At 39.4% G+C, this 25030-nt stretch overlaps 1 protein-coding gene across 7 annotated transcripts in view; it reads left to right on the top strand.

Moving 5' to 3' along the window:
• Positions 1-25030, top strand: part of LOC137240600 (uncharacterized) — a 50275-nt gene that overhangs the window by 2358 nt on the left and 22887 nt on the right. For 2 of the 7 annotated variants that reach the window (XM_067767093.1, XM_067767086.1), the window contains exon 1: positions 16930-17106. The exons of 2 other annotated variants lie outside the window; for them this stretch is intronic. The gene's annotated coding sequence lies outside the window, so the exon portion shown is untranslated. Of the gene's footprint in view, positions 1-16924; positions 17169-17232; positions 17253-25030 lie in introns of those variants that run through there. 3 more of the 7 variants (XM_067767089.1, XM_067767087.1, XM_067767091.1) reach the window with 3 other exon arrangements.

The following is a 25030-nucleotide window of genomic DNA, read 5'->3' as shown; positions in this document are numbered from 1 at the left end:
ATATGGCATTCAAACTTGCGGACGGACAGTAGTAGGGGTGAAATGGTGGCGGATCAAATAGAAGAAACGAAGTTCTGCACAGACGCCCCCACACGTATGGTAGGAAGCTGTCACAGTTCGCCGGATAAATCGTTAGCGCAGAACTCGTAAACTGCGTCAACTGGCAGCCGATGGTAACACTGGCATCCGACCACCTGCCTATACTTATTTCGCTCGAGCGTACCGCCGACTTCATCGTCACAGAAAAACGCACTTTCATAAACTTTAAAAAAGGAAAGTGGGACAAATACAAATCCTTTACAGACAACCGCTTTGCCGTCCTCCCTATCCCTACTGATGCCCTCCAAGGGGAGCGTGCTTTCCGCAAGGTCATTCAATCCGACTCGGCACGTTCCATTCCCGCCGGTAGAATTCCCGAAATTCGGCCCCACTTCCCGGCGGATGCCGAAAATTTAGCAAGAGAACGTGACCTTATTAGACAGCTCGACGCCGGCGACCCCCAAATAAGGGATATAAACCAACGCATCAGATTGCTTGTGGATGAACACAAGCGGGCGAAATGGGAGGAGCACCTAAGCGGTTGTAACCTCTCTACCAGTGTAGGTAAACTTTGGTCCACCGTAAACTCCCTATCGAATCCGTCTAGGCACAATGACAAAGTTTCCATCTCCTTTGGCGATAAAGTGCTGTCGGATGCGAAAAAGTGCGCGAGCGCATTTTGTCGACAATATATAATGCATTCTGCGGTGGACAAAGATAGACGGAGGGCCAACAGACACGCACATAAACATAAATTCAGCGCGTCACCAATTACCATTACCGCCAAAGCGGTTGAGGATGCCAACGGTCATGCTAAACCATCCAAATCAGTGGGCCCAGACGGCATAGCCAAAGCCTAGGGAAAAAGGGTTTCAAATATTTAGCACATATCTTGAACCTGTCTCTTTTCACCTTTGTCATACCCGAAAAATGGAAAATGGCCCGCTACTAAAGCTTGGGAAACCAGCTAACATAGGTGAGTCGTATCGCTCGATATCTCTCCTATCGCCAGTAGCCAAGACGCTTGAAGCCATTTTGCACCCCTACTTCAGAGCAAATTTGCAGCTAGCCTGTCTTCAGCATGGCTGCAGAAAACTCCATAGCATCACCACCGCGCTAAATGCCATCAGCACCCAGATAAATTGCGGTTTAAATCAAAACCCCCACCATAGAACAGTACTCGTTGTGCTAGACCTATCAAAAGCTTTTGATACGGTCAATCATGGCACGTTACTGCAAGACCTGGAATGGTCTACCCTTCTCCCATGTCTTAAAAGGTGGACCGAAAATTATCTGGGTTGTCGGCAGGCATCGGTGCAATTTAGAAATTAAACATCAAAACCAAGAAGAATTAAACAAGGAGTGCCACAGGGTGGTTTCCTATCCCCACTTTTGTTTAATTTCTATATAGCTAAGCTACCTCCGCCACCAGAAGGAGTTACTATCGTTTCCTACGCCGATGACTGCGAAATAATGGTCACAGGCCCAGGCCCACAGATCGATGAACTTTGCAACAGAATAAACGGCTACCTCCCTGATCTCTCCAGTTTTTTCGCCTCGCGAAACCTGGCATTATCACCAACTTAATCCTCCGCGACCTTATTTACAACATGGACGTCCCAAATGTCGACCATTTTGAACATCCACGTCGATGGCACTACGCTACCGACTGTCCTACACCCCAAAATCTTCGGTGTGACGTTTGATCAGGATCTACATTTTGGTGAGCACGCAGCCGCAACTGTTCCGAAAATCCAGAGCAGTAATAAAATCCTCAAATACCTTGCAGGCAGTACTTGGGGAAAATACCAAGAAACGTTCATTACCACATTCAAAGCAATTGGTCAGCCGATTGCGTGCTACGCGTCCCCTATATGGTCGCCAAGCCTAAAATTTACCCACTGGAAGAAGCTACAGGCCTGCCAAAATACTGCTCTCAGAATCGCCACCGGCTGTCTTCTTATGTCCCCAGAACACCATCTACATAATGAGGCGAGAATACTCCCCATCAGGGAGAGAAATGAGATGCCAACCAAACAGTTCCTGTTGAATACCCAGCACCTGGGCATCCCAAAATACATCTGATTGATGAGCTAACGCCGCCTAGGGGCTTAAGGAGTTATCTCCGTAAGCATTTTGAGGAAATACGGCGCCTGAGAACTCAGCCGTATGAAGCAAAAAAATACAAGCAGCTCCTTGGTGAACTCCACAAACAGGCGTCGGACGTTTATGCCAGGAATTGCCCGGTGAATCCAGTACTCAAAAAACAGTACCCAAAACTTGCGGAAGAGGAACGCATACTCCCCAGGGAAACGCGAGTCACTCTAGCTCAACTTCGTTCTAGATACTGTAATAGGTTAAACTCTTACCTATCCAGAATCAACCCCTACATACAAAATGTATGCCCCGCTTGCAATGTGTCCCCATCTCTTTAATTGTAATGTGGAACCAAGGCCTCTAAAACCCCTCTCATTATGGTCCACCCCTGTTGAAACAGCAAGTTTCCTTGGACTCACGTTAGAGGATATTGATAACAATTTGTGATCGGTCGCAGCTGTTAGGTGGGGGAAAGCACTGCTACAACAACAACAACGTTGTAGCCAAGTCCCTAAGCCTATACTTTGTAGGAAAGCTGATTATACATACATACGTGTTACTTGTTTTTTAACGAAGTGTTATAAATTTGCTATCGGTAACAAAAGCTTTAGTTTATTTATCAACCAGTTGTCACTTTGGGGTGTTAAAAATTCGTTATCGGCATGCTATCGATTTATTATCGAAAATTTATCGACTTGATATAGAAAATGTATCGATTTACTAATAAAAATTATCTATTTACTATCGAAAAGTTAGCAATTATTTATCGAAAAATTGTCGATTCGATATCGAAAATATATCGAGATCTTTTCGAAAAGTTATCGGAAATTTATTTGTTATCGGAATCAAATATTAATTTGTTTTGGCGAGTTATCGCATAGCAATGGAAAAGTTATCAATTCTTAATAAACAAATCAAAAGTCTTAATTTTAGTGTTTTCCAATTTAATGTTATAATTCAATTTAAAAAGTAAAATTCTATTGATAGAAAGCTATTTTTCGCTAAGATATAGCTTATCATTTTCGTCTACAACCCTTTTAAAAATCTTTTATATAAGAGTGGGCGTGGTCTTTAACCGATCTCGTCCATTTTTTCTATAAATATTTCCTGCTGTAGGGAAAATTTGTGTACCCAATTTTATTACGATCCGTTAATTTTTCTACGAGTTACGGCTCCCGAAACATAGAAAATTGCTTAGTCATAAAGGGGCGGTGCCACGCCCATTTTTTTAAATTTGAAGTTTTTCCTATTTATTGTTATACATTCACTTAGGAAAAGATATAGCTTATTTTATTCGTCCACGACCCTTTTAAAAATCTTTGATATAAAAGTGGGCGTGGTCCTTAACCAATTTCGCTCATTTTTCTTGAAAGCATTCCTGCCGAATTTTGTTACGATAGGTTTAACGATTTTTGATTTATGATTAATAATATTTGTAAAATTGATTTTATCACAAGTGGGCGGTTCCACGCCCATTTTAAAAAAATTTTCAAATTTGTATCAAGGTGTATTTTTTTATTTTTTATTATTTACTAAATTACCAGATTTTTTTGTGTTTTCCAATATGTTATATATATAAGAAGTGGGCGTGGTTATCATCCGATTTCGCCCATTATCAATGCCAATCTATTCTGGGTCCAGATAAGCTCGTGTACTAAATTTGGTGAAGATATCTCAATATTTACTCAAGTTATCGTGTTAACGGACGGACGGACGGACGGACGGATGGACATGGCTCAATCAAATATTTTTTTCGATACTGATGATTTTGATATATGGAAGTCTATATCTATCTCGATTCTTTTATACCTGTACAACCAACCGTTATCCAGTTAAAGTTAATATACTCTGTGTGCAAAGCACATAAAGTCATCTGCCTTTACACTAATATACAGTATGAATGTTGGAGATTTCGAGTTCAATACTCAGCTCCCGAGAAGCTAGCTGATGAAGAAGTGAAATTCAGAAACATGTCCTAGTACTAGTTTTTCTAATTTCAATAAAAAAGTTATCGATTATCCATCGAAACGTTTTCATCTATTTCATTTATCATCGTAGTGTCACTTATACTTTTCGTGTTATCGACTTGTGAGCGACTTATAATCAAAAATCTTTCGATTAGCTATCGAAAATTTATAGATATTTTATCAAAATATTTTTGTTGTCGAACAATTATTGTTTTGTTATCGGAGTATTACCAATTTGTTTTCGGCGTGTTATCGATTTGTTATCACAAAGTAGTCGTACTGCTATCGAAAAGTTATCGATTTCTTCTCGAACTGTTACCATTTTGTTGGTAACGTGTTTAAACCGTCGATGACTCGGCGATGTTGTTGTTGTTTTAGCGATAAGGACACTCCCCGAAGGCCTTTGGGAGTGTTATCAATGTTAATGATCTTTTGCCGGATGCAGATCCGGTACGTGCCGGTAACAAGCACAATAAAGGTACAAGCTCCACCATCTCGGGAATGATTTGGTATGACCACATGAAACCTTCTAGACCAAACCGCCCTCCCACCCCCAAGATCTATCATGAGTTCGGAGTCGCCTGAGCCTCGGTTGTTTATGAAACAGGATTCGCCACGGGTAGGTGAGGTTGACAAATGTAACCGATTTCTGAAGAGTAACCGGTCTAAAGAAATGCATTGTAAAAAAATAACAGAAGTATAACTGGTTGACAAAACATTAATTACTTCTAAAAGGTAACTGGTTATAAAAAATGTACCTTATAACCCTTCAGAAAAAGTGAACTGTTCCAAAAAAATCGGTTGTAAAAAAGTAGCCAGGCACAAAAACGTAACCAATTACAGAGGAGCAACCATATTCCAAGTTCAAAGAAAAGTAGAGGGTTCTAAACAGTTGCAAGAATATGGCTCTGGTGTGCCAAATATAAATTGGTAGCAAGAAAGGGAATCCTTTTTTTTATGACGCGACTAGGTTAGGTCAGGTTGAACTGGCCGGACCATGAGGACCTCGCATAGGTTGAATAAGTCCCTAGTTTTACGCGAAGTTTATTCAACGACCAAACTGAAAAACCTATCAACAACCTTCTAAAAGCTTTCTAGGACCTATGCTGCTTGCTGCTTCTAGATCTGACAGCTGTATCACTCCTAATAGCTGGAGTCTTAGCCTGGCAAGTGCAGGGCAAGAGCACAGAACGTGCTCGATCGTTTCCTCCTCCAACCCGCACTTCCTACATCTGCTATCACTGAACAAGCCTAATTTAAAGGCATGTGACGCCAGAACGCAGTGTCCAGTCAGAATACCCGTCATGAGTATTCATTCCTCTCCTTTCAGTGATAGAAGCAACTTTATTAATCTAAGGTTGTAAGACCTACACATAATCTTCGGCACTTTACAGCCCCACGCTTGAGCCCCCGCCTTTCCCGCTTTGTCGATCATGTGCACCTATCGCCTTCTCTTAATCTCGCCCAATCTGAGTGTGTCGTCTACGAAGCTAGCTTGCCTTAATTGCTGCTTGGCTGTCGTTACGGGACTAACCTCCAATGGAATCTAAACCAAGCATGTCTTCCGGTTGCGTTGGGCTCTTTTTTACGCCATTATCGATATTGCTATGTTGCTCGCTCGGTGGAAAGTAATGGCGAGAGAAGAATCAAAGAGATGTTTCATAACCGGAAAAATTACAGAAACACCTCCCGAAGTTATATGCTAGTTTGGTACTTCTTTATACTAAGTAGTCAATTGAAAAGTAAAGTCTGGATGTATGGCTCAGTATCATAAACGGTGTCGAGAAGATATGAGATGGCCCTTGGATAGTTCGAGAGAAAAGTTTTACGGAAGATTTATGATTCTGTCCTTAACGCCGATTGCGAGTATCGAAGGAGGTTGCAGGTATAAAGATAATGCAATAAATGAAACAGAACATACGAAGACACTCCGACCATGAAAGTGTTTCATTCGACATCCATTTTTTTCAATCAGAGAATGAGGGAAACTTCCATTGAGTTAGGAGCGGCAGGTGGGGGAAGATTTTCACTCTCATGGTGCTCCCAATCGGCATCATTTATCGCGAAACGGGGGTAGCTGGCGTGAATTGATACAAATCGACCAAAATCGCTAGGGCGTTTAAGAGCCAATTAACGGTGATAATGAGCAGTACTTTTCCGGATATAAATCCGGTACCTACCTCGAATTTAGCGCAAACAATTTTTTCGATCACCGAATCTCCGTATTTATGGATTTTAGTCATATCTTACGATATAGCTATGTCTTACAACGTGGATATCCCTTAAGCTTCTGGCGTAGAAAAAATTTTAATTAAACTTGTGAAGAACTGATGCAACTCCTCATAACAGTAGTGGTGTCATAGCATATCACAGCAATATTTACAATCTTGAGCTTTATATCCCAAGAGACGAATCTCTTATTTGACGTTCTAAAATATTGTCCCACCTCTGTCCACAAGAAAATTGGGGTCACCAGAGCTCCAGTTGTTAAACATATGTTCGTAAAGATTCAAATTTATAACGGTATACGCTACGTGTAGGAGAGTCCGGCACTTGGATTTGACAAGTTTTGGGCGGGTTATTCTAGCACGTCCGGACAATATGTTTGTTTATACTGCAAATTCCGTTTTTTATAAAATGATATCAGAAGACTATAAAAGTTTGTTCATTATAGCCATGAGCGCATCATGGCGAATCACTTTGTTGATATTTATCATCATCATTTTATTTTATTTGTATGCATCGAACTGAAGATGATGCAAAACTTCGCATTTACAAGAGCGGAACTTTCGTATTAGTTTTAATACAAATAGAAAAATAAAAATAAATTTAAGTCGCAATAACCTCCGAAGATATTTTTGGCCGATCTTCCTTTTACTTTTTCCTACAAACTGGCGGGACGGAACCTGCATGTTTTATGCTGACTCCAAACGGCATCAGCAGGGCAGATGAGTTTTCACTGAGAAGCCTTTCGTGGCAGAAATACACTCGGAGTGCTTACCAAATCACTGCAGAGGGGCAACCCCGGTTAGAAAAACTTTCTGCTAATTGAAAAAACTTGTTTCTAAAATTTTGATGTTGCTTTGCCGGGGCGTAAATCCAAGATCTTGTACTTGAAGTACGCTGCCACCACATCACGTCCGCCGCCAATCAATATTCGCATCCAAAATCGCAAAGTTCAGAGAGGAGCTCTTAAGATATATGAAAAACATATTTGTGGGAACGCTCCGCGATTTTGCAATTTATCTGAATTACGAAAAATTACCGTTCACCAAATTTTAAGTACGAAGAGCCCGTATCCTAATTGTGCGCTAGGTTTGAGATACATCAAGTAAAACATTCCAATTCTTTACTTTGGGATATTTTGGAATGACTTTGACGCCATTGGACCTTATCGGCATTATTTCGAAATAGTTTTTGGGATAATTTCGGATTTATTTCGGGACCATTTTGAACCTTTTTGGGACTTTTTCGGGACAGCGTCTGCAGTTTTTGAAAGGAGTTGCTGTATAATCGACGAGTTGTCGGTATGTTTTCGAATCGCTATCGAAGTTCTATTCGTTTTATTTGTTTGTTATCGGATTTTTGTCGAAAAGTTGTCGCTTGCTTAAGCCAATCTATCGGCTTTTTATCAGTGCGATATCCTATAAAAAGTTAGTTCGTCATAAGGTTGTTATCCAAACCGATAACACTGCGATAACCGATTTTTTTCGTTAACAAATAAACTAAAGTACAATAACAAGCCGATAACTCGGCCAGTTGACAACTGCCCACTGTAAGCAGTTTTAAATTACCCCTGCAGGGTGAGGGATTTGCTTGTCGTAAGACACGACTAAAATCCACAAACTTATAAAATTCGACATAGTCATATCAAATCATTCTCTCGAAATGGTCGGGATGATGCTTTATTGATGCTTATTTTCGGAACGGAGCTATTCAATATTCTCCAAAGCATCATGGTCATCGATAGTAGTTCACAAAACTTTCAGGGAGTGTTTTTATGGCTACCAGAAGAAGCACTCTTCTACTTGATGATGTAACTTATGCGATGAGGAATATCGCGTTGTGTTGGAAGGACGGATAATGTCCTGGCTGTCTACGGTCGGAGCAATGCAGAGTGTACGGAAGCTTTATCAGAACGACAAGAGGAAAGAGATCGACTTTTTAGAATAAAGAAACGTGAGGCCTTACAAGTGAGTACAAGGAATTTCAAATGTTGGTTGATAACAGTAATATCCAAAAATGTACCAGAATGTACGACAAACAACAGAATTTTTCAAGACCATTTTCTTTCATTCGCATAACATAGACTAGGCAGCAGGACAGCTTTGTTTTAATACGGTGGATTATGTTGACGACTGCATACAACCTGAACGGATCGAATATTTTTCGATGCTCCCTGTCTAAAGTGATGTAAGTCGATATTGAGGCCTGGAATCGTACGCACATTTAAAACAGCTTGCCATCCTTCTATCGCAAAGTGTTTTCGCATGTTTCAGGCGGGGCAGCCATATAGTTTGATAGATCCTTTTATGCGCAAACATGGTAATGGCTATGACAGTCTTTCAGGAACCTATAAAGTTAAGGTTTCGTCGTTTATTCCGGATGTGGGGCCAATGAAAACATGGCTTTATAAAAAACGTATGCAGTGCTCTACAAAACGTCCTTCCTTCCTTCCATCCTTCTTCCGTCAGCTTATGGGAGGAAGTAAAGGAGATACTTATTTTAGAATTTTGCTTTTATGGAGGTAATGTCGCCAGATATTTCAGGTGCATTCCACAGGGCACAACTAGCACTATTGGTCATGACGTTACGTTGCACGTTTGTATGAGCCTTTTGTTCCTACGCGAACCCCCTTAAACCTGTTGTATGGGGGTAGTCTTTCCAGCTTTTTTGCTTTCTCACATTAGCTAGCTACCTTACTGGTATTCAGTGTCTACCCAGAGGATACTTGTGTGCGAACGCATCCCCGGCGAATGGCGAGCACGCTCGTTCTTCTCTTGAGTGAACTTCTAGACACGGCTCCTACTAATCGTTTCGCATAACTACTGGGAGAACAAATCAAACTTTAACACAAACATTTAGAATCACTTAAGTCTAGACTATAAATGTTAACTTTTTAAAATCTAAATTCGCTTTAGCGAATGATTAAAATTCCACAATCGTAACATCACTAATCAAGCCGGGGTAACCCCCATTCAAATTCCACAATCCCAACATCACGAATCAAAATTTTCCTACAGCTCACCGTCTTTGTGAATAAGTGATTAGATGAAGAGTACTACTGACGTTAAGTTAGGCCGCAGGGGAAGGTAAGAATGTGGCTAATATTCGCAACTAAAGAATTCAGCCTAAACGTTCAACCGGACTTCAGCACATAAATTTACTAAAAATAGATAAAGAGAACGGGTCGAACGCTTACCGCATTTTAAATAGGCAACAGTGCGCAGTTACGGCTATAGCGATGGAATTGGCCAACAAAAATTGACTTACTTGCACAGTTGTCGCATAAGGAGCGCATGAAAATGGGAATACGAGTACGACAATATATTTTTGAACAAAAGCAACTGACATCCATACATACAAACACACTGGTAAACAATGAAGTGATAACAATCTCCACCAACTGCCTCATACTTGCAATTACGATTGCACCACACGGCTATAGAAGATATTTTTAACCGTAATTTCTGCTACCGAACAAAACGAAACCTCAAATGCCATAATTGAAGATTGTCCAAATACAAAAGACGGAGTATAGACAAGGGAAAGGGCTAAGTTGGGATGCTACACGTCGCATTGACCGCAGTCCGCAGAAATACAAGAAGACTAGAAATCTGATAATCACAACGAGGCGAAGGCGGCATATACGACGAGATGTTGTGGCATTGTTGTCCGTTGATAAATGATAAAAGTTCATCCATAGCGCACACACAAGCTGTCGTCGAACAGACAAACAGACACCGGCGATTTTTTATAGAGTGGCTGATGACTTTGTTTTCGTTTGGTTACACAATTTTGCAAAAGGCATAATCATAAATAATAAGCGAGCGCTTTGCCAAAGACATTCATCACCAACTACGCTTCGCCACTATGCATAGCCGAACTTTGGGAATTACTATCCATCGTTGGGGATGCACAGTGTAATGTTTTATGATATTTTTTAGACAACTTTTGATGTGTTAACATCTTTGCTTTTTGGGGGGTATCCAGTTGCAAATGTAATTGGTATGCTGTTTGGGGAAGTGATGAGTTGTATGGAGGAATAGGAAATGTAAGTGTAGGCGTAGTCACAACACTGTAGCCGAATGTGGGCACAATTCAAGTCATGGCAAGAAGGCATTAGAGATATGTGCCGCCGATAAACGCCGCCTTCGCCGCCGAGTTTTGTCGTTTTTCGCACGCCGCCAGGGTCCTTGTAAAATTTTAATTATGTAAATGCGTCGAGGATTATACGATTTTCACCCATGAGTTACGCAATGACATCCACTTAGACTGCTTATGTTTTCGAGAGCGGCATCCTTGGCCGAATAGTCACTCCCTAACGTTTCAAGGTGTTTCTCTGGTGTAGTTCGGCAGCACAGCGCGATAGAAACATCCATTAGAAATTTTTAGGAGCTACACCTAGAGCTTCTAGCAAAGTGACGTCGACGAAGGTATGAGGTCGAAGTCGCAGTCGTATAGATTCTATGCTGGCATATGGTGTGAGATCAGGAGGCGTGGTAGCGACTGGTGGTCGGGATTGCTACTGTTCACACATAGGGAATTGTAGCTCGAAAAAGAGTCATGAGTATTAATAGACCATTAATATCAACCGTAAGTCGCATTTGTGCGTGACCGCCAAGGAGCCACAAATGATTTAAAGAAATTGTGTCCGCGACGATTATTAGGAGTTAACCCCAGGTGAAACTACGCATTGCACGAGATATACAGACAAAGGTGTGACCATTTTATATATCTCTATTTCTTTTCAGCAGACGCAGCAGTACCAATTCCAAAAACCGGGGTTAGGTTCGAAGCCTCTTTGGTGTAAGTGAACGAAGGACAATCCCTCCGCAAGGAGCTACTCCTGAAAATGTTTGAACTATCTGCGAGATTTTGAGGCAAAAACCCCGGATCTTTCCTAAATGGCCAAAACGTTGATTCCTTAAATACCTACAAGCAAAGCCTTTCCTAAATATTATTTTTTTTGAATAGAAAAATTAGCTTTTTGAAGTAAGAACACCGGCGTACGCCGGCGCACCGTCCACGCCGCCGCCGCCGGTTTATAATAGAGCTTACGCCGCCGCCGCCGATAAAGTGATCGGCGTAAACCTCTAGAAGCCATAGCAAGGAAAGTAAACGTTTGTTATACACAGGTGTATTATCGGCGAGGTATAAGCAAGTAATCGATTTGTTATGGAAGTATGTTATATTTTTTATCGATAATAAGTCTACCGATAACGACAAGCTATCGTTTGGTTATCTAAAAATTATCAATTTCTCATCGACAACTTATCGGTATTTTATCAAAAAGTTATCGATTTACCATCGCAAAGTCATCGTTATTTATGGAAATAAATTTCGATATTATCGATTTGTTATAAAAAAATAATCTATTTGCTTTCGATTTAATTCTGATATCATCTATTTGTCGATTTGTTAATCAAAAGTTATCGTAAAGTTATTGGTTTTTATTCCTTTTATAGATTTAATATTAAAAATGTGTCGGTTATTTATCGAAAAGTCATATGTTACCAAGACTTTACCGATTTACTTGAAAAAATTTATCGATTTACTATCAAAAAGTTATTGATTTTTTAACGAGGTGTTATAATTTTGTTCCCAGCGTATTAACGATTTGTTTTCAAAACTTTGTCGATTTGTTTTCGAATAGTTATCGATTAGCTATTAACAAGTTATGGTTTTGCTATCATAAAGCTATCAATTTGTTGTTGGAGTATGGAGGTGTTATCGATCTCTTTATAGAAAATACATCGGTTTTGTTGTCAAAAAGTCGTCGATTTGTTTACAAATAATAATCGTTTTGCTATAAATTATTTATCGTTTTGTTATCGAAAAGATATCGATTTGTTGTCAACAATTCATTGATTTTTTATCGAAAAATTTCTAAATATCTATTGTAGTGCTATCAATTTGGTATCGGTGTGTTATTGATTTTTTAGATATGAGTCATCGTTTTTTATGAAACAGTTACACTGATAAAGCTTCAATATGAAAGCGATAACAATAGCCGTCGTTAACAAACCGAAAGGAAACCAATAAGAGATAGATGACTTGATGATAACAAGCTGATAACAAACCCATCAACTCAATGGTAAAAGTTTGCTATCGATAAAAGGTCGAGATATAAAACAATAACTTGTCGGTATCGGAATCTAACAATAAGAAGCCGACGAAACCCTCGAAACCCTCGATCAGCTCGTACACGTAATACAACTTTCTCTTATGCACAAGCTGAGTTTAACTCAGTGTCGCCAGAAGCGTCAATAACTCCAAAATCGAAATTGAGACGCAAGTACCATTAGACTCATTAGCGCAAGCGACGCCACCAACTCACATCTCCTTGAGCATCAACCTTGGCGTTAGTGTTCTTTTACCAACACCACGAAAAATTTGCCAATACCCAGGCTGAGCCGCAGCCGCTTCTTATCTGCAACAGCTTTTGTTATATGATTTTCAGGCACTGTGCACTGCCAAATACCTGTGAGTGCCACACTGTGTAACAAAAAATTATCTTTTGAGATATACCTCGAGCTGAAGGCTGGACGGCTTTACAACAAATGTATACTCGGAATTTCGCACACAGCTTAAAAAATCAACTGTTGGGGGCTTAAGTCTCTTCTTTATAGGCATATATTGTCCTATAACTTTATTTATGTATATACCAAGAAAGGAATTTTTATGTTGTATTTTCGATGTGGTTTCCAGGTTGGTTTGGCGAGTCCGCTGCGACTCTTGTTAGGGCTTAAGCGCCGCTTTGATTCCACAGCTCGTGAAATAACCACTGAAAGTATCCCGTCTAAAAAATGACAAGGCGCAGAGTAAAGACGGACTGCCCTCCGAGGTTTTGAAACCAAGGCGGAGAGTTAGTAAGGAGCATGCCTCAACTCTTATGCAATATGTGGTCGCATGAGGTAATGCTTTGGAATTCAAGTGTGCTCTGCCCAACACGCAAGAGAAGCGATCGCGCTATTCGCGTCAATTACCGCGGAATCAGCCTGCTTAATAACGCGTAACTGATTATATATAATGTATTGTACAAAAGACTAAGACAAGTCAACCACGTGGTTCCTGGTAAATCTACTTTGTACCTGATCTTCACGAGGCGCCGGATCCTGGAGAAGACTCATGATAAAAGAATCGATATACCTCATCTTTTTAGCAGCTACATCACTGTTGACGGATATAAATTGGAGACTGCGAAGAATTTCGTCTAGTGATACTTTGGACTAAGTAAGCAATCAAAGAAAAATCACGCTCTACAAATTGGTCATCATAGCTCTCCTAATGCATGTCTAAGAACCATGGACGGTGTTGAGAGAAGATGAAATGACCTGAAGGTTCATGGTCATTTCAGTTATTCGGACAGCGATTTTCGAAAGAAGATTATTGATGATCTGTATGAGCTTTTCACGCTTCCACGACGGCAGCTGGTTCTATGTACCAGAGCGACTCGAGATTTTTTTTCCGACCAAGAGCTGTCACTTTCGGTATAACCCCATTTAATTTGATGCATACCTCACGCAAATTGCCAACCTCGGAGCAGCTACTTGCAGCTGGACTGCTCCATACTCTTCTGCTTCGGGAAGATATTGAACCTTACGCCGATCACAGGCTGTGGCTCCTCTGCATATGTCGGAAAAGGATCTACCTTATACTGTCATACTCTTACCAGTGTGTGACGTGTAAAAGATGCTTGCACCATTCTGGTTGTTTTGGGTTAGAACCCAACGTTCGTCTTCTTCGAAATTTCTGCAACCCCTAGGTCATATTATGCGAATGGACATAGACGCTCCGGCCAAAAAAATGTTTCCATCGACTCATGTCTGTGTTGAGAAGCTGAGGGCAGGACCTACACTTGAGTTGGGATAGGCAGGTAGAAGAAAACTTTAACTACATCAGTGCTCCTAATTGTTATGACTTGGCACGAAACGCCCAAAATCGCATAAGCACCAATGAATGATAATGATGATTTTGAAAATATACCACTTCGATTCAACTTTATCACTCTCATCCCATCCTCGTCTTTTCTATCTTCCATTCTGATTCTTTCTCTTTCTCCTTTATTCCCTTTATCTTCATATACTTTTCATTTTTCTATCTAGGCACCATCTAGAAAAATGTACAAAAGTAGGTTACGTTAAGTTGAAATGGCTATTCAATAAAGACCTCACATAGACTGAATGTGCCGATATTGTTACCAGAATTTGTTTGACGACCAAACGGAAGAACTCCAATTAGGTGCCAGGTCATATGTTATAGAATAACTCTGTACTCTTGGCAAATACTAGCAGTTTCCTAGGACCCAACTTAATATCGTAGGGTTTGCACGTGATCTTAGAAATTTTGCATCCACTCGTTTTTGTCCACGCCTTTTTTGCTTAATGGATCATATGCAACTCCCGTCTCCTTCTGATTTCTCCCAAACAGATTGGGAGATAGATCGGGCGCTTCGGGATATTCATACCTGGGCATCAAATGTCGGGTTGAAAGTCAACGCGGAGAAGACGGATATGGTCTTGTTTACAAAGAGGTACAAGGTCCCAAATAGGATCAGGCCTAAGTTAGGAGGGGGGACCCTACAGGAGAAACCTTGCACAAAATATCTAGGAATCATCCTAGACAGTAAGCTGTCATGGAAGCTCAACGTGGAGGAGAGGGTGAAGAAGGCTTCAACGGCACTTTATGCATGTAAAAGAATGCTGGGGTGTACGTGGGGCTTATCGCCCTCACTTTCTCATTGGATTTTTACAGCGATTGTAAGCCCTATTCTATACTATGGAGTTCTTGTTTGGTGGAAAGCCACACAAAAAACAACCTACCTCAAAAAATTAGAAGGAGTATGCAGACTATCACTGCTTAGCATTACGGGAGCCCTGAAAACAACCCCGACGGCTGAACTGCATGCCATTCTGCACATTCCATCTATAGACCTGATGGCAAAAAACATAGCGTTAACAACTGCTTCGGGGCAGCTTGAGCGCCGACCATACGGCCAAAGTAATATAGCGTCTTCAATGACAAGACGAACAGACTACCTGGTTCCCTATCTGCGCTTCGGGGGCGATCTTAACACAATGGAGGTGGACGGTTGGTGCAAGGGTGCTCAAATCGCGGACGAGGCGATACATGTGTACACAGATTGTTCCAAAGTAGTGGAAGGAGTAGGGTCTGCGGTATACTGTGCTGATCCGGAAATATACAGATCCTACAGGCTGCCGGATTACTGTAGCGTTTTCCAAGCGGAAATAGTAGCCATAACCAAAGCAGTAGAAACCCTGGAAAAGAATAGCTTAAGCTGCAACCGTGTTAACTTTTTTATTGACAGTCAAGAAGCAATTAAGGCAACAATCTCGCATAGCACAGCATCTAAATGGGTGTTAGAGTGTAAGCAGTCCCTGGAGAGAATCGGGACAGGGAGAAGCATACATCTATATTGGATCCCAGGGCAAATGGGAATAGATGGGAATGAAAAAGCGGATGAACTAGCTAAAAAGGGCGCATCCCTTGAAGCTTGCTCCGTAGACGTCCCAATTAGACTGAGCGAGATTAAGCGAAGGCGAGAGGTGCACATGATCGACCAAGCAGGAAAGGCGTGAGTTCAAGCGCGGGGCTGTAAAGTGTCGAAGATTATGTGTAGGTCTTACAACCTTAGACTAACAAAGTTGCTTCTATCATTAAAAAGAGAGGACTGTAAACTCAAGACATGTATTCTGGCTGGTACACTGCCTTCTGGCGTCACATGCCTTTAAATAAGGCTGGGTCAGTGGTAGCAAATGTAGGAAGTACGGGCTTGAGGAGGAAATGATCGAGCACGTTCTGTGCGCTTGCCAGGCTAAGACACCAGCTATTATGAGTGATACAGCTGTCACATCTAGAAGCAGCAAGTGGCTTAAGTCCTATTAAGCTTCTAGTATTTGCCAAGAGGACGGAGTTATTTTATAACTTAGGTCCTGGTTTTTGATAGGGTTTTTCAGTTTGGTCATTAAAACAAACTTCTGGTAATACTACGGACTCAATCAGTCTATGTGAGGTCCTCATGGACCGGGCAGTTCAACCTAACCTAACCTAACTATGTGAGATTATTGCCTTAATCGCAGCCTGACTTTCAGTATATATAGTGAAGCGACGGCAGCTTAAGCACGCTTCCTCCTGAATGTCTGCTGCTTTCTTCACTGCTATAATTTTCGCCTGAAGAACGCTGCAGTAGTCGGCAGCCTATAGGATCTAGTTATTTCAGACTAGGCAGTCCCCATAGAAATTCTGAATAGAGTCCGCTGTTTGGGTAAGTCATATGCAAACATCCGTTTAACCTACTGGAGCCTGTGTAGGTCCTGAACAGAGTTATCTATCGTAAGTCATAGATAATTTCAATTTTAATTTCCTCTACATACAAAAAATGCGATTTCGACCCCGGGCTCTAGATTTCAATGATATATTCGAAACTCTAAGTAGGTGTGCTACATTTTTATACTCGACTAGACTAAACTTACAACTTGAGTTAAGTCTCGGCTAAGGATATTTTCACTGTCACACAGTGTTATCATTCGTAGCAATGCCAGTCAAATATCTAGAAGCGCGGACAATACAAATCCAGAATTAGTTGAACGCGGTTGAAATTTGACGGTGAACGGAAAAATTCATTGAAAGTGCGCTGGACTGTTGAACGTTGAATTAAAATACATAACCACATAGAAGTGCAGAAATAAAAAGTACAAGAAAATAAGAAGTGAAAATAGAATTCAATTGAATATTTAAATTGCTTGTTGAATTGTGAAAGGCGAGTTTAAAATTAAAATTGGGTGTAATTGGCGTAAGAAAGGCGGCTCAACATAACAATCGGTGGGTCAGCCTTTGGGTAGATGTTATTACTTGGGGATAAAAGGGCAGAAAAATTATATTATTTGATTACTGGCGTTGTGTGTGGTGCGGAGATTTTTATTGACGGCTTAATGCACATGCAATTGTGGAAACACATACATACATAACTTTATATAAATGGACAAAAATGAGCGAAAAATATTTATATTAGGACATATTATATAAGGACATATTCTTGCTTAACTTTGATTTTAAAATTTTGACATAGAAAATGTAAAAATATTGATGAGAAATAAAAATATAAAGGTAGAGCGCAATTAATTGACTACAATAATGATAAATTAACTCTTTTTCTGCCAATTTTCTAATCCAAGTAATGTGCGCTCCACTGTAATATTTTTATTTCTGTATGTAAATATTTTTACAATTTCTATGTCAAAATTTTAAAATCAAAGTTCAGCAAGAATATGTTTTTATATAAGGACACATTTTTACCTGATTTTTGTCCTTTCATATTAAGGAAATGCTTAAATTTTTTTTCTTTTTGTTCCTTTGTCACGGTGTCTAAGCCCCATTTGTGGAATTTCAAGTTTTTAGCTCAATGAGAAGTTACTTAAAAATCGATCGCGAAATTCCCTCCGTTCCGTACGATTTTTTTAATATCTCCAACCGTGCGCCCCCTAGCGAAACTTTCTGTTATGCGTTTTATACTGTCATCGGCCTCTGAATTAAGTTTGAAATTTCAAGTCTCTAGCTCATCGAGAAGTTACCTAAAAGCCGATTTAAGTGCTCATCTAATTATTTCGATCCATGCGCCACCTAACGGATTTTTTCCTTTTTTGTTGCATTGCCTCAGTGCTTTAACGTTTATGTGAAGTTTCACGTTTATAGGTCAATGAGTAGTTACTTAAAAATCGATCTCAAAATTCCAAATTTCCAAATTTTTATCTTATTATTTCGATCCGTGCGCCACCTAGGGGACTTTTTTTGCATTGTCTCAGTGTCTTAACCTATAATGAAGTTTAACGTGTGTAGCTCAATGAGAAGTTACTTAAAAATCGATCGCAAGATTCTCTCCGTTCCGTATGATTTTTCTAAATATCTCGATCCGTGCGCCCCTATCGGAACTTTTTATCATGCGGCCATTCGGTTATGAGGCCATCGGCCTCTGAATTAAGTTGGAAATTTCAAATCTCTAGCTCATAGAGAAGTTACCTAAAAGCCGGTTAAAGTTCTTATCTAATTATTTCGATCCGCGCGACACCTGACGGATTTTTCCCCCTTTTGTTGCATTGTCTCAGTGTCTTAACCTATAAGTGAAGTTTAACGTTTGCAACTCAGTGAGAAGTTAATTAAAAATCGATTGGCAGATTTGTATTGAATAGGCCGACAAACATTCAACCAACCTAATATAAAGGAAATAAAAATAAGCTTATTTCAGCGCCGACTGATCTAAGTATAAACGCGTTTCAATAGTAGCCCCAGTCAAATTTTGGCGCTTTCTGAACATAACATCTTTTTTTTCCTGACTTATATTTACTTAAATAGAAAAACAATAATGTTAATAAAGGAAAAGATAAAAACTAATCGAAAACTCAAGCTGTGCAAATTCAAATAAATTCAAAATCTGAAAGATCTTTTAAGAGCCAACAAAATCTGCTGCGTTTCTAACAGTGATTTGACAAAATATTTACGTAGTTCAATTGTTTGTGGCATCATCACCAATTTAAATTCATTTAATTTATCTTTGTTCCGCTATTCCAAGTATGCTCACACAATAATAAGTGGCGGAAAATCACATGCAAATACCCTACAAAAAATTGTGTTAGTAGCTAATGACAGACATTTTTGTACCATCGCTAAAGGCCGCGCCACAATGAAGTTTTTCATAAAGATGCATTCGACACAAGATGTTGCGTTTGTAAATATAAAAGAACTTCAGACTTGGCAATTAAGGTTTATTTCGCCTTGCCCGTTCACATACAAATTCTCGCTATACAAGTATGCTTACATATGTATTTTGTGCCGCACTCATTTGTTTAATTGCAGTTTTTAACTGTGGAAAATGTTAGAAAATACCAACGAGTAGGAAAAATAATTTCACTTGTAAATTGTGAAAGCACCCTTAACCAAAGCAAATGTCGAATTCTTCTTCTTAAGCTTTGCTTGCAACATAAGCTTGGAGCTAGCTATTTTTTCGTGTCAGATGGCGTCAGCGTCGCTCAATCTGCCGTTCGTTATGTGACGGGGCTTTGAGATATAGTGCAACTAAAAAAAATTTGCTTTAGTGAAAACATATCCACAAAAAAATTGGTTGAGTGTTTAAACCATTACTGAAAGTGAAAACTTTTCTTCCACTTTGGACTTTGCGTGATCTCGAAATCGCAGGCGCTTTTGTGTATATACATTAGGGTGGCCCTTATACGAGTGTTAAATTTTTTTCAAATTTTTGGCAGGGCATCATCTCAATAGGTTCTCTATTCTGAGACATTATTTCAGTATTTTTCTCAATTTCGATTAAGAATATTTAGAGTTCGGTACCGATGATGGAATTTTTTATGGCGCATGGTCCTTTTGCGGTACTATTTATTATCTTACATTTTCTAGTAACTTTCAACGATTTTTTATCCCAAAATAACATAAATATTCTTTAGGAATATAAGCAGACCTTTTGGAAAAGCTACATTAAGAATTTTATTTCCATTGTTTTCCTATTTTATAATTATATTATTACAATGTTTTTTCTAAAAGTTTGACTTTCGGTAGCGACCTCTAAAACCTTTTAAAAAAAAAACAAAATATATATACATATCGCCATCAGTATTTTTGAGTAAATAATGATTTTACGGGGTTCGCCTTTAACTTTTTAAAAGTAAAAAACAAGGACCACCCTAATATACATCTACCTGTCTCTTTAGGCTCAACCTCACGGTGTCAAACAGACGGATCAAATAGCGTGATCAGCAGCCCAACGATCGACTTCATGTTTCCATTCAAAACACTTCAGTGCACAATCGTTTTGGTACCAAATTACTTGGCTTGTAATCGGGTGTACAATCACAAGGTCTTACCTTGGTAAGATACGGAGTCTATCAAAGCTCTTTACCATTTTAAGGATAACGACGTCCGGGTGCAAGGCAACTCCACCTTAAGTTCAATTTCCATTCTATTCCAAGCATAAATAATTCGGATTTCTGTCTTAATCTTTATCGTTGTTGGTGATACTTTCAGTGTTTCATTTTTCTCTTTAACACTGAGTGTATCCACCTCGCTGTGTAATGATGTTCAGATGTCCAGGAGTTTGGATAGGCCTGCAACTACATCCAGCGAGTGCCGTGTAAGTCAAGACATGGCGGTGTTTATTTTGTAGCTTCTTATCAGGGAACATGGAGCCGATAGTTGAGCCACTGGTCATGCAATTAGTGTATTTGACACCGTTAGCTTGAGCCTAAAGAGGCAGGTACTGAAGCTGAAGTCCAATCTTAAATTATTCGAGTCCGTGCCAATTAAATTTTATGAAGGTAGTGGAATTTCGGCGTTAGCATATGATGAAATCGTCTAGTCGATCTAAAGAGAGGGTCCGTCAACAATCTACGCATCTTATGAATCTAAAATGTATGTATCAATCTTTATTAAACTGAAGCAGCTGTTCCAGCCTCTAGATTCTGGATTAGCTTCAACAGCTTTACTATAAGGAGCTTTTCACGGTAGGTTCATATAGTCACCCGGTATTTTTCTGTCTATATAACATTTTGAAAAGTGAATGGTATCACGCCTGTACTGGTAAATATTTAAATTCGATATATTTCCGGGAATGAGAGTGGGAGTAAGTATGGATGTTGGGTCGGGAATGAGATTGGGATTGGGAAGAGGAGCAGAGCGGGAGGGGAATGGGAACGGTAATGAGATTAGGAGTAAGGTGTGGGAAAGGGGGTTTGATTAAGAATTGTGAAATATTGTTAGTAGAAGTGGGACTGGAAGTGGGAGTAGGATGAGAGTGGGAGTGGGAACGGGAATGGGAGTGGAGAATACGAGTGGGAATGTGTTTGGAAGTGGGATTTGAAACGGGAGCGGGACTGGAAGTGTGAGCCGCTGTGGGAGTGATAAGCCGATAAATGGAACAGGTGATTCGCTATAATAAGAAGATAGTGGAAGATAAAACAGAGGAGAGAGAGTGAAGAGAGAAGTGGGGCTCCCTTTTTGAATATATTGAGACCAATTTTCGGCCGGTCAAAGTCTGTACTAGTTTTGTATATATATGAGGTAATTGAGAAATGCAAGAAAAAGTAGGAAACTATGTAGTAGTATATTTGGTGATATGGAGAGCGATATGGGGAAGCGTTCAACTTTTCAAATCCAATATGAACTCGCTTCTTTTCGAATGCATGTGCTATACCTTTCTCTCTTTCGAATTGTAATAAAACGTAACGATTTTCAGAACCCCTTAAAGAAACCCGATTTATACCCAAAATCTTATTATTGAGATTATATCATTGCAACTCCTTTTCAATAAGAAAACAACTTAATGTCACCCCGAGAAATTATGGCTATAGCAACTAGACAATATATACATATTAACTTAGCTGCGAATATTAAATGAAAAACGTTTAAATAACATTAGCAAACGCATACACAAAATAACATTCAACGAAACAGTTTAACAGAGAATAGGAGTAACACCAAAAATTTGAAATTCATAAAAAGAGCAAAACATACAAATAAGCAAAGCGCAAACCCCTGGGCGTACCAACATAAATCAAGAGTGGTGAGAGGCGAATGCGAGTAAGACGGGCATAAAACTGCGTCGAACGTTGAGCGAACGGCCACTTAAATTTGATCGCATACAAGGCTGTCTGAGGTCAGTTAGACCAACGAAATGCGAGTAATGTTGACTATTTTGTTGATGTGCAAATGCGCTTAGATTTAATTAAATTTATTTCATATGATAAATATGAAGTATGATCTACCTTTTGCCTCGCGGATTATTATTATTATTATTATTAATAGGTCTGGAAGCACTGCGACCTTTGTGCAGATCTATTGTGCAAGACCTTTCAGCCTAATTTTGTATCTGGAGGCTTTTGATGTGTCTAAGTACATCTTCAGGCTTTTTATTCCATATTACATAGGGATTAAAAGATCAGGCACGGGACCGCTATACCGCTATAGCTATACGGCCTACCCTCAAAATCGTTTGAATAGGTACTGAGGCGACCTACGTCGCAGCCATTTTAACTACCTACCTAGGTTTAAATGTTCTTAAGTCGCAGTTAATGGGAATTGCATAAGAAATCAGCTCACCCTGTCGCATGTGTAACATAAGATGCCAAAAACTTTCACAAGGTGCGCATTGTTCTTTGTTTTCAATGGGTTCTTGTGAAATGCCAAAATATGAGTTTTCATGTTCTTTTATCAAATTTCCAGCTCTATCCCTAAAATAAACAGGGTATTTTGGTATTTGAGGAAAAGTAGTTTGGGGGGTTAACATTTGTTTTTTGGTAGATCCAAGCTGCAGCAAAGCAAATGTCTTATTTAGATATCACTTGCATTTTTCATTAACTCATTATTATAATGGCTGTACTTTTGTTTGGACGTGATTGACATAACAAAACTCATTAAAATATCTATCATTAGTACTAGCGACAAATCTTACACAATTACATGATTATATACGTACATATGTTTAAGTGTGTAATATGAAAGTGGTATCATAATATTATGTATACATCTACTTATACACATTTGCAGTAAGTGCACATCAAAAAATGGTGTAAGCAGTTCTAAAAAGCGAGGTGTTTCAGAAGTTCGGCTTGATCCTATGGCTGATAAGGCTTGTAATAATTACATACTTTACAATAAATTTAGTGTCTTATATAAAATCATAATTAAGTTATTTAACTCAACATATATATACAGTTGTTTCTCAGAAATACACGGTAGACCTGACCGCTTCCGTTAATTTGGAACCATAGGTAACACTTGTGTAGTATGTTCTAGCGTTATAGCACCTTGGCGCCAACCCTCCGGCTTAACTGTGGCCATCAGAACTCTCTCGAAGATCAGGCACGGGACCACATATTCCATTTGTCCGATATTAGTTGACGCTATACAGCTATGGCCTTAGGCACTAAATAATGATGCAATGACAAAATGTAAACGTGTACAGTTGGCAGCAGCGGAATTGGGAGGGATGCAGTGGCGCACTTGACCGCCCTTGGCTCTCCCATTCGTTAGTAAACACGAAGAAGGTGTTACTAGTGTACTTTTGCATAATGACCCGAATTGCCTGACGATCAATCTCCCTTAGAACTGAATTCCTCTCAAGGCTTTCTCTTCTAAGTCTTTTGACCTAATCAAATGTGTGAGCCTTATATTACATTATATGTAAAGAGATATTTTTTTGCGGTTTATTAGTACCATCTGGAAGAAACGTAACCAAATACACTCACCTACACATGCTATACGTCAATAGGCTGTCCGTTTTTCTTACATTGCTTTTAGCGTCTACTTTGTTATGTAGCCTCAAACATATCAAGTTCCTTTTATATTACCTATAATTTAGTTCGCAAATAGTTCCTTTATTATTATTAAAACAAACCGGAAAACGTCCAGAAAATAATTGCTAAACAATCCGGAAACGAACCCCGCTGCCTCTGCTTTCAAACTGCGGTTTCAACTGAAATACTTTCGTGGCCGGACCGCCTTCGTGCATTCACATAACATGACCTAGCCAGCGAAACCTTTGGGTTTGGTGTGAAGCTCATATAGTTCATCATTATACCTCCTTCGATATTCGCTGACGGCATCACGGACACCGTCCATGATTCCAAGCTATACATCACTTTGCAGCACTCTGTCTGCCACTAGGTGGTGGTCCGAATCGATATTTGGACGTCGTAGAGTGCGCACATTCAAGACACTGGAACTATGTCTGCCATCGATCATGACGTGATCGATATGGTTTCGTGTTTGCCAGTAGGTATTTCCAAACTGTAGGCTATCTGCGTGCAAAATTTCATCCGTTCTGAATGAACAACGAACCAATCCCCGCGTTGAAAAATAGCAGGCATCCTAATGCCCGCACATAACGCGTCTTAACAATGCTTACTTTTTCCATAACCAAAAATCGACAACAAAATTAATGCTAACAAACCGTTTTGGTAATAGAAAAATGTATAATGCTGTGTATTTTACAATTTGGAGCAAAACAAGTAAGGGTGTCTAAGTGCGGGTGTAACAGAACATTATATACTCAGTGTGAGTTTCAATTGTACAGTTCAATTCGAATAAATTACTTTTTTAATCCTATGTAAAAGTGGGCATCTTTTATATAAAAGTAGGCGTGACCCCCACCCTGTGCATTTTTACTACAAATATTTCCTGCTATAAAGAAAGTATGCATTCCCAATTTTATTACAATATGCAAATTTTTCTTTGAGTTATGGCTCCCGAAATAAAGAAAATTGCTTAGTCAAAAAAAGGGCAGTGTCACGCCCTTTTTCAAAATTTTTATATGTTCTAACTTTTTGTTTTAAGTCCATTTATAAAGTAAAATACCATTTTAAAATTTATTTAATAATTTGGGAAAAATTTAAACAACGTGACACCAAATTATTAAATAAATTATAAAATTAAAAATTTCTTGAAATAAATGTTTCCATACATTTAATAACAATACGGGCAATCCCCGATTAACTCATACGAACAGACAACATTTGGTTAATTCGTTGTAGTTCTATAAATAGAACAAAAATAGCAACAATACCAAGTTTCTCTGAAACCGCCTTACAAACATGCACAACTTCAACACATAATTTACATACGAAGTATGTAATGTGTAGAAGAATATATGCAAAAAAGAAGGCAATTGGGAAAAACATTAC

Source organism: Eurosta solidaginis, chromosome 2 (genome assembly GCF_040869045.1).
Source record: "Eurosta solidaginis isolate ZX-2024a chromosome 2, ASM4086904v1, whole genome shotgun sequence".
Taxonomy (NCBI): Eukaryota; Metazoa; Arthropoda; class Insecta; order Diptera; family Tephritidae; genus Eurosta; species Eurosta solidaginis.
Note: the sequence above shows the minus strand (reverse complement) of the source record. Positions and strands in the feature narration are given on the sequence as shown.